The 14,694-nt window shown below is 50.4% G+C and overlaps 1 pseudogene across 1 annotated transcript; it reads right to left on the bottom strand.

Annotated features, from left to right (window-relative positions):
- Positions 1–3,784: 3,784 nt before the first annotated feature.
- LOC144167523 (dynein light chain roadblock-type 1 pseudogene) lies at positions 3,785–11,019 on the bottom strand (annotated as a pseudogene). The gene is made up of 2 exons (XR_013322024.1): positions 10,852–11,019; positions 3,785–4,609 (listed from the first exon to the last, which is right to left on the bottom strand). The product of XR_013322024.1 is annotated as a dynein light chain roadblock-type 1 pseudogene (transcript).
- Between the last annotated feature and the right edge of the window lie 3,675 nt (positions 11,020–14,694).

Below are 14,694 nucleotides of genomic sequence, written 5' to 3'. Positions count from 1 at the left end.
TTTGAAGAAAACCGTCGATCAGAATTCTGGGCATGCACCTGGACGAGAACTGTACCGCCTCTACCTGGTTCCAAAGGACATTAAAGACGTGCAAGCAAATTCTTCACGTTCTCAGACGTATTTCAAACCGTACGAGAGGTGTCAAGGAAAGGGAGATGCGGCAGATTGTGCAAGCATTGCTAGTATCTCGTATTGTGTGCGGACTTCCTTACCACCCGGTCAATCGCACCCAGAAGCTTGAACTCGAAAGGCTGCTAAACGAAGCACGACGCATTGTCACGGGGCTTCCCCGCTACACCCGCCTCGAAGCGCTGAAGAGCTGCAGCCTTATTAACGACTTGTCCGAGATTACAGACACGCACGGGAACACGCAAGAAGTCCGGCTTCGTTCGACAGAGGCTGGCCGTGACACCCTTCGCCGTCTGGGCTATAACACTAGTGCTCTACCATTACTCCCGCGAAGCACACCTCCGCGGGAGTACATTTCCATTACAGATGGCAAGCCACTACCCGTCCACATGGGACCTCATCACGGCGGTCGAAGAGCAGCCCATGTGAAACCTCACGCCCGCTCCACACAGCCGGCATTTAGACACGAGCGTGTCATCTACACGGACGTGGCCATGCCCACTACGGTAGACTCGCACATTGTGTACGCCACGGCCTGGTTCGACGAAGCTACTGGACTTCAAGGTCGCCCTCACCACGTCGGTGTCACTCCGGCCCACAGTACACAAGCTGAACTGCAAGCTATCTGTGATTATCTCGACGCAGCTCTCCAGGAAGACCTAAAAAGCTCCCCTGTACATCACCATGTGTACACAGACTCACAGGCAGCGTATCGAGCCTGTGCCAATGTGCAGTTCACCAGCCCCGCCACCGAAGTCATTCGCCGCAACGTTCTGAAACTCCGGGCATCGGGTAACGGCTTCACACTTCAATGGGTTCCAGCACACTGCGGCATCCCTGGAAATGAGAAACTGCACCGACTAGCACGCGCGCATTTACTTTCCGTGTTTGCTCGGAGCCCCTCCCCACTCGGCGCTACGGCGTCCTTGCCCGTCCCTCAAGAAGAAGCCGATCCCACGGCTGAACGGCAGCTTAGTCAAACGCGCCGGACAGCTTACCTCGTAGCCATGGCCAACCCTCTCCAGATCCCGGCAGTTCCTTCCCGTGAGTTCTCACGGCGGCAAACTGTGATCATCCGACGGATTCAGACGGGAACACTGCTCACACCGTTTTTGCTCCACCGTTTTCGTCGCCGTGGAGCCGTTCCCAGTGTCCCGAGCACCTGCAGCACTTGCCATAGCAGGGCAGACCTACAACATCTAGTGTGGGACTGCCCCCGCTACAGTATGCCTCGGTACCGTGCCCTCACCAACGTGCGACTTGGACCCTGGCCCACGTCTCTCCAGTCCTGGTCCTGTCCGCCACCAAAAGCTCCTGCTGGGTACGCTTCTAGCTTGTGGCGCGCCCTGCGGCTTTTTCTGTTGGACCCCGCAGCACCAGTCGTTGGCGACCGGCTTTGTGGCGACGCGCAGGACAGTACGGTGGCTATGACTACAGGCGACCATAGTGTTGCGTCCAGGCCGCTGACGCAGTGAATGGCGGCATTATCCTTTCCCACTTTCCCCTTCCCTACCAGTACCCTACCGACCCATCTACCCATAGCAGCGCTCAAGCGCAAGAAAATGGAATAAACGTGACTTCAGTCAATCAATCTCCGCGCAACGACAAAGCTGTCTACATGGCGGAGCCGCCCAACACTCGTACATCGTGTCCTCCCGGTTCCTTGACAGGTTTTGTGGCTCCAACAGTGCAGTCGAACTTTGGGGGACATACTCTCATCTCTGGGCGCTGCTAGCAGCCTCCGCCCCGCACGACGCTATAGTTTCCTCCTGCGACCACTGCGCCACTCCCAGGCAAGGCCCCTCGAGGGAAATGCACTCACCGGACGCCCTCCCTGGACTGACTAGGGCAGTATAAGGACATTCACAGAGGACAAATGTTACTGATCACCGCTGTTGTACATACCTGTTCATAGTTTTTTTTAAGTGCGAATGCACTTTATAAGCGACCCTGAATTCCGTTGACCGCCGTCCGGCCACATAGCAACAGCTGCGGGTGCGCGCGCTCCTCGTCTTCCTTGGCAACGGGGGAGATGGCACATACCGACGTGGGAGATTGGCCAGGAATCTCCTCGTCTTCCATGGCAACGGGGGGAGATGGGCGCGCGCTGCCTGGCCGCTGACATGGCACATACCCACGTGGGGGATTGGCCAGGAATCGGGCGTGAGAAGGGCTAATGCACCCGCTTAAAGGAGTACTGACACGAAATTTCAAAGCTGAGATTTGCTCTAGCAATCAAGTACAACGACAACACAAATAGGTGTCTGTGCATGGCACATACCCACGTGGGGGATTGGCCAGGAATCGGGCGTGAGAAGGGCTAATGCACCCGCTTAAAGGAGTACTGACACGAAATTTCAAAGCTGAGATCCGCTCTAGCAATCAAGTACAACGACAACACAAATAGGTGTCTGTGAATAAATGCATCTTTCTTTCTTTGTAGTTGTGTGTGTGTGTGTGTGATCTCTCTTACGCGAACATTACCGAACCGCGCAAATTCAACTCCTGCATTCGCACTTTCACATTCTTCCCCTCGGGGAAATGCGGGGAAATTTTTATTTGTTCCACCCACCATCCGTCCTCTATTTCTCATAGCGCGCTACGCGTTAGGGGGGGAGCCCTGTAGCGACACCATCGCCATCGTCATCATGAGCGCCAGGATCATAATCAGCGGTGCCTGACCAGCGTCAGCAGTGACACGCGACACACACAGATCGAACACGACCGTGCAGCTGGTCGGTAGCTCGTCTTCGCCGCTCCCACCTCTGGCCGGGCCTACGCTCTCCAAATAAATGTAGGAAGCCGCATCGGCCACATCGACCGAGTCTGCTTTCTACACCATCATCATCGTTCGCCCGGTCTTATCGGAACGGTTGGAGTCGGCAATCTAATAAACGCGGTTTCCAGGAATTACCCGTCTCTCTCAATACTTACACACTGCACGTTTCGCCCCTCCCCTGGTTTCACGTGGAGATGGCCCGGGATTTTTTTCTTCTTTTTTGTCATCGCCAGAAAACAGCAGCTGCGGCCTTATAGTTGTGTCCGTGTCCTAGCTCCCTCTAGCACGATACCCCGACTACTGAGCCGTCGCGGCCGGTTGCTCTTCCATTGAAAAAATGGACGCTATGCCGCCCTGCGAAAGTGAATATCCAGCGCTGCTGTTGTAAACCACCCCACAAGCTGATGGGGGATGGTATGAAATGTTTCGCGTTGTCTCGGCGGGCTTGTCGCTTGCACTCGGCTTCTCTGGCGGCAAATTCTGGTTCCTGATGCATGCGCTCGCCGTCTTGGGCTGGGACTGCTGGGTCCCGCATAGCCTGACGCATGCACTCCTAGAATGACGCCAACCCCACTCCCCTTTCGAGAGCAGCTGCAAACCTAATCTTTACCAGAACACATTCAGGGGTGCCCCACTGTTCGCCGGCGCCTGATCATCCATTATGCGTTTTCGATGCTTGTTTTGTGGCTTTTTCTCTACACGAATACTGAACTCTACGCTGCACGTTTGATTAGCCTGACGCATGCGTTTGGCGTCTTGGGCGAGAAGCTGGACCCGTGTTTTTTTTTTTTTTTTTTTACGACACGAAAGTTTCCTACCAACGAGGGGATAATAGCTTCGGTGTAAAATCAGACTTTCCTTTTTATTTTCGAGTTTTTTTTTTGTACAATTCAGTCGGCCTAACAACAGTGCACGCCAGTGCACACTGTGGTACAGAAATAAGACAAAATTAGCTCATGACGTTTTTAATGGGGCGAACACTGTCGAATTCAATGGGCAAATTGTATGTACACACTCGACACCGTAAAGTGCATTCAGACCGACGTCCGTTACGTACCATCCGCACTTTAATGAACCACCCAGTGACAACCGATTGGGGCGATAACGCGGCCTATACACGAAGCCTTCTGTACACACAACCCAACGCACATTGCTCTGTAAGCCGGGCTTGAGCTACTTCGTGCACAACAGACGCGCAGCCACCAGTCCACGGCGGTGCTTGGTCGACTACTGATCGCCCTGCGGCGGCACGTCGGCGATCATGACCAAGTTGTACTTCTTGCTGGGCGCGATCACGATTTCCTGACGGTGAGTCTTCACCTGGAAGTACTGGGGCTCGTCGTTTCCGCCGGCGTCCCTGGCCGCGTTCCTCACTTCCGCGCACAGCTTGGCGGCCAGCTGGGCGTACTTGGCCGTCGCCTCGTCGTCCTCCAGCGTCGACTTGATGGTCGCGCCTTCGGTCGTGGTAGCGATGACGCCCCGCACGCGGTCGCGGCTGCTCAGCTCTTGGAACACCTCGTCCACCTCCTTCAGCGCCTCGGCTACTTCTTTGGCGCGTTTGCTCAGACTCGATGCCATGGTGCGCTCGGTGGTGGTGCTTCCAGCCGGGAACTGTGATGGCCGCAGGGTCGAAATGCGGGCGCACCGGCTCAGCTGCGGCCTCCCCGTTTCTGGGTGAGCGTCGATGTCGATGCGGTGCACCTGGGAGAAGAGGAATCAGTGGAACTGAAGAGGCTGGTAGAAGAGATGATGATGATGATGACGACGACGACGACGACGACGACGATGATGATGATGACGATGATGATGATGTCCTCAAAGCTTTTGGCACGTATCCACGAGGGGGACTGGCCAGGGCTACATGAGGCGCTCATGAGGCCCTCAAAATATTAGTTTACCTCTGGAAAGACAGAGGCCGTAAAATAAAATTTCTTTGCGATTAAAAACCCCACTTGCCCGATAATTATTGCCCTTCGGAAATTCAAGCTGCATGAAGCACAAAGAAAACCTTGAATTCAATTATATTATATTATACCCCAAATTTGTTGTCCCAATAGATAACATAATGAAGCAGACCCGTGCAGACTGGACCCGTGCCGTGCCCCAATAGGTCCTCCTCAACTGCAACCCCCCGAACTTCACCACCGCAAGAAAGTCGTCTCGCCGTGCGTCGGTAGGAAACCGCGACGCCCCAAGAGAGCTGCGTTCCCCACAACGGTGCAACGGGAGCTCGGTGCGCGCGCTACCACCCTGGCCTTGACACGCCACCTCGACCTTTCAATACCGAAGCATCACGACGGCAAATCTGGGACGTGAGGTATGACAACCTCGTTCCCGCACTGAACCCTACTGTGTCCCCGCCGTCCTTTCGCGGACTTTGACGGTTGGTTGTTTGTTAAACTTGTTAGCGTTTTCGATACTGCGGTATCGCCGCCCCCCTCTATTCTTCTGTCCCCAGTGTTCTTTATTCTCTCTGTCCATGGTGTGTGTTTATTTGGGTTTCGGGTACTACATAAACGTAGTCTCGTTCACAATTTATACTTGTATTTATTATTGTTGTTCATGAACCTGACAATAATTGGCGTCCGCGACAGGACGAGACTACTTTGTTTTTTGTAGCCTTAAAACCCGGCATGGACACAGAGGAATTATTTGAACTGGGGACGCGCTTAGGATTACGCGGCGACGATCTTGAGCAGTGGGTGCTTGAGGAGCAGAGATACTGGCGGGAAGAGAAAGAGTTAGAGCTAGAATCGCTCAAAAAGATTGCCGACATGGAGAAAGCGCGGGCGGTAATAGAGAACGAGCGCGATGGGCACGTGCGAGCGCGTGAAAAAATAGAAAAAGAAACTTTGCCGCTAAAGCTACGGCTCGCGGAACTTGAGGCTACGCTAACAGAACCCCGCAAATTTAAGGATGGTGGGGAAATCTTTGATAAAGTACAGGCTTTCTCACCACCGCGCTCTAGTGCAGATCAACGGTCGCCCCCTCTTGACGTGGCACGAGATACCAATGAACATAGGGAACTTGATGTAACTGTGACACATCAGGCGGTCCTTCCATCACCTGATAAAGAAACTTTACTTTCACATAGTCCGCAAGTGGCGGCATTGCACTTGACTCTTTCTGGGTTTGGTGAGGTTAATGTTGACCAGAAACCGTGCTTGCAGGACAGCCCGTCTCCAAAGCGGAGATCTGTACCAAGAGAAGTCCTTATCACAGACAGGGACTTTCCATCGCCCCATATTTCAATCCCGAGTGTCTTTGGGTCCAGTAGAAAGCACGCGCCGCATAAGCACCGAAGGAGATGCTTCGGCCGGCGTAAGTCGCGGAACAAGAGAACCCAGAGAAAAACCGGACGGGTAGGAAAAAGAACTACGGTAAAACTCAGTTGTTCACGCGAAGAGTCGGCCAGCGGGAACAGAAGGTCACCCGCACCGCATTCACACACTTTCCTTGAATGCATATATAAGTTGTCAGCTGGTAAGAGCGGGAAAAAACTCAATCACCACCACGCCAGTCGCGTGTATGGCAGAGGCAGAGGGTGGCACCGTAGTCACTGTAGAAAACGGGACACACTGTGCCAGCCTGGCTTTTCGATTGTTACCTGTCCGTGATTTTTTAGTTAGAGCATGCTCTGCTAAATATAGGCAGTGAGTTGTGTCCGATCTTAATGAACCACGTGCTAGCTCTCTTCATGCTGTTCTTGAAGTGTATTTCCCTGACTGTTAGATTCATGAAGTGTGAGTGTGCTCTGTTACCGGTGGACAGCGAACATTTTTGTGAAGTGGCATAGAACTGTGCGTGGGGTATGTGTGAACATTTTTCAGAGAAAAATGCTTAAGTGGGGGGGTGTTGTCATGAGTGAAAACGAAGACAACGACGATGACGAAGACGCAAAGGCGCGATCTACGGGGTATGTTTCAAAAACCCCGAGGTCACCATCATCATCAGTGTCATTCGGGGTCGTTCACCCCTCAATCTTGAGCCGGTCAATCGGAAGCGGCCAGCGACAGCGGCTGGCGGCAGAGAGAGCACAGGGAGGCTTGAGTGCGGAGCGAGACCGGGATGCGCGGCGGTCGGGCGACTGGACCCGTGCCGTGCCCCAATAGGTCCTCCTCAACTGCAACCCCCCGAACTTCACCACCGCAAGAAAGTCGTCTCGCCGTGCGTCGGTAGGAAACCGCGACGCCCCAAGAGAGCTGCGTTCCTCACAACGGTGCAACGGGAGCTCGGTGCGCGCGCTACCACCCTGGCCTTGACACGCCACCTCGACCTTTCAATACCGAAGCATCACGACGGCAAATCTGGGACGTGAGGTATGACAACCTCGTTCCCGCACTGAACCCTACTGTGTCCCCGCCGTCCTTTCGCGGACTTTGACGGTTGGTTGTTTGTTAAACTTGTTAGCGTTTTCGATACTGCGGTATCGCCGCCCCCCTCTATTCTTCTGTCCCCAGTGTTCTTTATTCTCTCTGTCCATGGTGTGTGTTTATTTGGGTTTCGGGTACTACATAAACGTAGTCTCGTTCACAATTTATACTTGTATTTATTATTGTTGTTCATGAACCTGACATAGAGCCAACCCCAAACGCTCAATAGGGTCCTTCAAAAGAAATTGTCTAGCGCCTGACAAGCTGTGAAAGGCGAGAAAAAAATGTTCGATTGTTTCAGGGACCTGTCACCGCACACGTAGTTTCGTAGCTGAAAGACCTGTTCTATACAGATAGAAATTTAGCGTTGGAATTCTAGTTGTTTTGGTGGTCGTGCCGTGGAATAGTTACGAGCTTACTGTCGAGCTTATTTTCTCTCCCTGTTTTGTTTGGATCGTCTCTGTTGTTATGTAGCACCTTTATTGCTCCCAACGGCGGGATTATTCAAGTACGCTAATGATAGTTTTCCGCTGTGCCCGCTGTGGATGCGCACCACCCAGTTAGGACAGAAGAGAAAAAAAAGAGTCACGGGACGTACTCAAAATTTAACTTCCCCTGTACTGCATTGCCTTATCTGGTTCTTTTTAATGAAACAAAATTCTTCTTAGCCAATCCCCTGAGTGGGTATGCGTCCGTTTATGAGCCACCACCACCGCCACCACTTCCCCGCACTGTGTTGTATGCAGGTGCGTATCGGCTAACATCGCTGGTCTGCATTTCCTTTTTAAACTTCGCCAGGCTTCCTCACCTATGTGTCCTACCTGTACAGTTAGCGAGGACGTGAAACACGTTCTCTGCACGTGTCCTCGCTACGAACTTGAGCGTACCACAGCTAAGCTCTCTGTGGGCCTGCCCGCGTCCGCCCAGATCTCTTCGAGGCACCTCCTTGGGCCCTGGCTTACAACCGGCATGGCAAGTCGCGCAACAAAAGCGCTCTTAACATTCCTCCGGAGCACTGGACTTGTGAGTGAGCTATGAACTCTCGGACAAATGACTATATCGCCTGATTGTGTGTGTGCTTTTCGTGTGCGTCTGTGTGTTTGAGTATTGGTGTGTGAGTGAGAGTTCTTTTCATATATTTTCATGGTGTAGCAAGTCGGGCGCCCAGCCTGGCTGACCTCACTTGCCCATTAAACATGGTTCTCTCTCTTTGTCTCTTCATTAAAGTTATTATCTCTGTCGTATATCCTGTAAATGGATACAATGATATCCCCAGTGCGTGCTTCCCTTATAATTTCCTTTTGAACTAATAAACGACAGCCTCACTCCAATTTCCCTCTAGTTTGATTTCTTATTAACCATGTTTCAGCGTAAGATTATCTCCCAGAGCGGGTACGCGACACCGATAGCTCGGCAGCAACCTAACAACCAACGACCACCGCAGCGAGGGGTTTCAGCCAGCTTTTACGGAACGTAAAAAAGCCCCGTTTTGCGAAGCAAGTTGAGTTTCCCGAATAATAACTTCGGAAATGTTTTCCAAATGTTTGGAAATGTTTTTAAATGAATACAGTTTTCAGATTTGTCAAACGAAGTGAAAATGGTGGGAATCAGTTACAAAGATTTAATCCGATACAGAGCTAGGAATTTCTTTTATGGCCAGAGCCACGGCCAGAAGTTTGGCCTCAAGTGTGGTCTCAAGTACGGGAGTATTATCGGCCAATCTAAATAAAAAGCTCCAATCTTGATCACAATCACAAATACCAACAGCTGATTAATAATCATATCGCGAGCCATCAGTGGTACTAACAACATGGTCTGGAAAATGAGCAACGTGTTCTTTTGTTCTTTTAAAGTGCTTTGCAGCAGTGATCAAGTGAGTGAGGGATTGAGTGAGTGAGTGAGTTAGCAAATGGGCGGACATAGCCTTGCGAGAGAGAGAGAGAGAGAGAGAGAGAGAGAGAGAGAGAGAGAGAGAGAGAGAGAGAGAGAGAGAGAGAGAGAGAGAGAGAGAGAGAGAGAGAGAGAAGAAAACTTTATTGCATCCATGCCATTCAGGTGGCGCTTGTAGCCGGTGGCATACACCACTCACCGGAGACTGCCACAGCCTTATCGATTAACCGGACCTGAATGTCCAGATCGGAGCTGCGGAGCGCGGCCTCCCAGTGCTCCTCAGAGGTGATAGGTGGAACGTATTTTGTGGACATGCCCATATGATGTAAGAGAGGGTGGCGTGATCTCCGCACAGGCGACAGGCCGCGGTTGGATAGAGACTTGGGTGTATGTGTGTCAGACGAGCTGGGTTGGGAAGGTGTTTGTTTGTAGTAGACGCCAAATGTGCGATTTGTTGTTATCCAATTGCTGGTCCACCGGTGGGTAGATCCGGCGGGAGAGGTGGTTTTTGCCTGAAAATTTCGAGCGTCGAGGCGTGTCGGCAATCGCTCCGCCCGAGAGAATGCCAATTGCTGCCAGGACTCTACAGGCAGCGCGCGCCCAGGCGCTTGTTCTTGAAAAACATTGTGAACCTTGGGATGTGGGAGTGGTCCTTTAGTCCAGGAGACCATGGGACGACCGTGCCTTCCCAGCCCTAGACACCAGAAGGTGCTGGTCATCCAAGCCGCAGTTTGACATTCTTTGGGCTAACATGACAACCGCGGATCATTCATCGTTTTTTTTTCTTTTGAGCACGCCCAACTACTTGTTTTTCTACATAAGGACACCTCAAGAACCTCTTATATTCCTCCCCCCTATAGATCCGTAGGTGCTTTCAGTGACTCCGGAACAAGTTCCCAACTGGTCGCAGCCCGAACGATCACAACAAATCGTGTAAACCTTGTCATTACGAAAGCGTCACCACATTCAGGACCAATTTAATTATTTCGTGGGCTCATACTTATACTAGGGTAGTCGTCGTCATCGTCGTCATTATTATCATTATCATCATCACCGTCGTCGTTGTCATCATCATCATCATTATGTCGCGCCCACTGCAGAGCTAAGGCCTCTTCTATTGATCTCCAGTTACCCCGGTCTTGGGCTAGCTGCAACCAATTTATTCCCGCAAACTTCTTGGTCTCATCTGCCCATCTAACTTTCTGCCACGCCGTCACGCCTGCCTTCTCTAGGGATCCGCTCTGTTACCCTTAATGACCAACGGTTATCTTGCCTTCGCATTACATGCCCTGCCCACATCCATTTCTTCTTGTTAATTTGTACTAATATCTATTTAACACGCGTTTGTTCCCTGACTAACTCTGCTTTCTTCTTGTCCCTTACGTTACCCCCCTCATCTTCCGTTCCATTGCTCGCTGAGTCGTCCTCCATTCAAGTTGAAACCTCCAAGTTTCTTCCCCGTAGGTGAGTACCGGTAACGATGCAGCTGTTATACGGTTTCCTCTTCAGGGACGATGGGTAGTACTCCCACTAAAACCATCCTTATAAGCGAAAAACAATGTTAAAATCTACGCCAACTCTTCTAGTTAAATAACTTGAAAAAAAAAACGAAAAAAAAAAAGAAACCAGCAGGGCATATGACTCAAGTTACGACTGTGTACAAACAAGCAAGGCACACACCCGTAAGGCCGCAGAGTAGGTCGTCAGCGCTCCGCAGCCGTCGTTCCAAATGACGGGAACAATCACCGTGATGCACTCTTCATAGCCGCAGGCGAATTGCTGTAGGTGGCGTCGTGGCCGCTGCTGCGATGATAACACCGAGCAAACGTGGTAATCAGTTACCGGGTGGTTGAGTCATCTCTAGAGCACTGTCAGCAGTCAGCTGGCAGTGAGGAAACCTCATGGCGCATGGCAGCAGGACGATCTTCGTGAAACAGCTGGCAGTCAGGAAGCTGCACGGCGCAAGGCAGCGGGACGATCTGTAATGCAGCAGAGTACGTTTAGAAAAGCGCGTCAGTACTCCGCCGCCGTAACTGTCCAAAGAGAATGTAGTTTCAGGTATGCATACAGGCAATGGGGAAAAGAAGGTGCGTTTTTTCACAAACATCATTTTAAATGCCTAATTGGGCAGACTAGAAGAAGTGCTCGCCATGTAACATGCAGATTGTTACGGTCTAGACAACATGAAAACTATAACGATTTTCCAATTGATGCCTAGTCTCGGCAGTACACACCTAGTTCTCCTCAATCTGACTTATCTCGCCCTTGGCCGCAGAAACGCGTGACGCATGAACTGTCTTCACCAATTTTTCTGCCTAGCCCTCTCACAGCCTCTTGAATCATCGTGAATCGGGGTCAGCAATGGTTGATACAATTTTACTCTTACGGATACTGTAAATGTACACTTCTAAAAGTTAGAAAGTGTTAACGTACACTTCTAAAAGTGTGACTGTCGATGAGTATCTTGAAGTGTTTTTTTTTTTCATGGTCTCGCACGTTGGCATCACTGTGTCTCCGCGTAACGGGCGGGACTATGTTTGACATTACTATAAGTACGGTTCAACAGTGTTTCGCGCGTGAAGAACTGTGTGTTTCGAAATGTCGATGTGTGTTTTTTTCTCTTCAATGTATGTGTGTTCGAAGTGCCTGTTTTTGAAGTGTTACTTATTTTATCAGCTGCACATCCCAGCGTTGTTTATTATTTTTTTCCACCCTGGCCCTCTCCATCGTCCCAGAGAAAAGTGTTGGTTGCTTTATTTGACTATTTACACGGAATCGGCCTCGCAGAGACAATTAAGAACTTTACGTGTGAGATCGCGTGGACTTTTAAGTCAACCACGAAAAGCTTCGTGTTCACTTTTCTTTTAATCTCTTCTTTTCCCATCTTTCTTCTGCCCTACTTCTTTTAGGGCCTTTACTCCCTTCTCCCCATCCCCGCAGAGTAGCATGCAGGCGGGAACATGCCGGCAAACCTCTCTGCTTTCATCTAATAAAGAGCTCTCTCTCTCTCTCTCTCTCTCTCTCTCTCCACCCTGTATCGGCCCTCACGGGCTAACAGTATGAATCAATAAATCAATAAATATCGCTTTTAAAAATATCTGCCATTACAGGTAATGGTGTCAAAATTAGCCACGAATCCTGAGCTTGATTCGCGCAAATGACATCGAAACGCGATGGGTTTCCGCCGCCCCTGCCATTGAGTTTCTCATTGGCTGGCCCCCTGCCACGTGACTCCCTCTCCTCCGCTCCCACCACTGCCGCTCTTCCCCTCGCCTCTCGCTCCTCCCACGATGAGTGCAATGGAGGTTCGTCCCATTCAATTTTTCCCGCTTTCGCGCTGTTCGCACGCCATTTCTCAGCGCAGCACTGGTCCTTTTCGCTTTCTTTTATTTTTGGTTTCTTCAGAACAGCTAGAGCCGGTACTTTTTGTATTTCTTTCATCTCGCCTCTCTGCGAAAAAGTCGTTAACGCGTTTTTTTTTTTCGTTTGCTATCGTAACAAAAGCGATCCAACGTGTATTTTTAATAAAAGAACGCTCTTACTTCTGGTTATGTACTTGTATTTTGCCTCCAATATGCACGAGCTTTCATTTGCCTTGTGTAATGTGGCCGTGTATGAGCCATGACAGCGGTTCATTTGCAACGAGGCAAGCAGATACGCCGCCATTATTCGGCGGGGCGGCAAGTAGTTGGACCGACAGACAGACAGACAGACAGACAGACAGACAGACCATTAATAAGCCTCGAGCAGTTTATGAAGACCGCGACGAAGCGTCATGACGTGCGGTTGGGTACTCCGAATGTCATCATCCTACTTCTGAAAGGAGACGAGGATATGTCATCCTACTGCTCACTGGATGTGTCCCGCTCAAAGTGCAAGGATACCCCACCCCCCCGCCCCCTGCATCCCCACTTCTCTACTTGCTCCTACTTGGCGTACACCCTGACCATGCATGCTCATCAAAAGGCTGAGAAAGCTCTTAAACGCGTACGGGATCATAAACAGCTTCGATATTCACTTATTCACTTAGTGTGTCCTAATTCTTAAAAAAAATGTGTTAAGCGGAAAGTTATTCACAAGAGATGTCGCAACGTGTTATTGTTGTCTATCCGGTACTCTGTAACAGCTTTCGTAATTGGCTAACGCTATGTGTGACGTCACAAGCAATAGTGCGAGAATTTGTCTGGGCCGGCAGCGCCTATGTCCCGGCAGTTCGGCCATCATTTTTTTTAGTTAACGAACATACTGTTGCACTAGGGTCGACCAACTAGCTATTTTGGGATACTCAGCGCACCGGTAATTTTTCAGCGATCACAAAGGCTCACCAAAGCAAGCACTAGACACCCAGTCTTGTTATCAACCCTGACATTCGTGGGTTACACCTGCAAAGCCTGCTGCATATGCGAGCCGGTGCTTATGACTTCTTGCACTCAACTTATTTTTGCTTGCTGTCGGAATAACATTCGAAAAAAATTAGCGCCCTTCCACTCTGTGAAGAAGAGAAGTTCACGAAATAAACACGTTGTTTGTAGTTTGCGATTGAGCGTACTTCCCAGTCAATTAGATGAATTAAACTTGAACGGACTAGAGCTTTATTCTAGCGGACAAACATGGGGCTGTGCCCGTTTCCCGACCGCAGATGCATCGGCAGCAAGCGGGAATTTTACAGCATTTACAACTTCGCTGGGAACTACGTAATCATGAGAAGTAAATGAAACTCGACGTATACGTTGGAGTAGCATTAGTGGAAAATTGTCATGCAATTGGTTTACATTTAGTTTCGATAAAACAAGAGTTACAGCCGTTTTCTCGGAAATTTCGTAGCATTTACAAACTTCACTGAGGACTAACAAATTATGACAAGTAAATGAAATCCGTCGTTATGATAGCGCTGTCCTATTTTTCAAGATACTTACATTAGACTGAGAGCTATAGCTCCGGAGCATTCACCGGAAAGTTGGCTTTGCAGCAAGATTACATTTTGTCGACGCGAGTTTTCTTTTATCGACCGACGCACGCAGTTTTGACCAGAACCTAGCCTATAACAGCTCCGCCGTAAAAATGCATGCGAGGCTAACGAAAATCCACTCGGCTGCAGCGCCATTAAAATAAAAGTAAGCGTACATGAAATGATCTTAAAGCGAACGGCGTACTCACGAGCCCGGCGCGATTTCTCAGAGTCGGTGCTTGCGTCGTGAAAACACCGCTCCGATCCGTATTTATATACAAAACTAAAAGCCCAGAATTGCACGAATAACACACGAGCACGTTGCCTCGCTTGCAGAATGAATCGTTCGACCCTCGACGAGTCAAAATACACTCCGAGGTGAGGCTGGTTCACGCAGATCGAACTCGCCTGCTTTAGCCGATCCCGTCCGGTCCGTGTTGGGCGCGGCACACCTTCGCGTATTTTGACTGCGGTTTCCCTCCGGAGCATCGTATAAGAGTGGAGAAGCCAGCGCAAAGAGTGTTCTGAAATCACTTATGCAGCGAGAAGGAAGAGACAGCGATAGAGACGGAAAG

The sequence above is a fragment of the Haemaphysalis longicornis genome, unplaced genomic scaffold (assembly GCF_048455015.1).
Source record: "Haemaphysalis longicornis isolate Haplotype H1 unplaced genomic scaffold, Haemaphysalis longicornis Haplotype H1 scaffold_2, whole genome shotgun sequence".
NCBI classification, from domain to species: Eukaryota; Metazoa; Arthropoda; class Arachnida; order Ixodida; family Ixodidae; genus Haemaphysalis; species Haemaphysalis longicornis.
The sequence above is the reverse complement of the archived record's forward strand: the minus strand, read 5'-3'. Positions and strand labels throughout refer to the sequence as shown.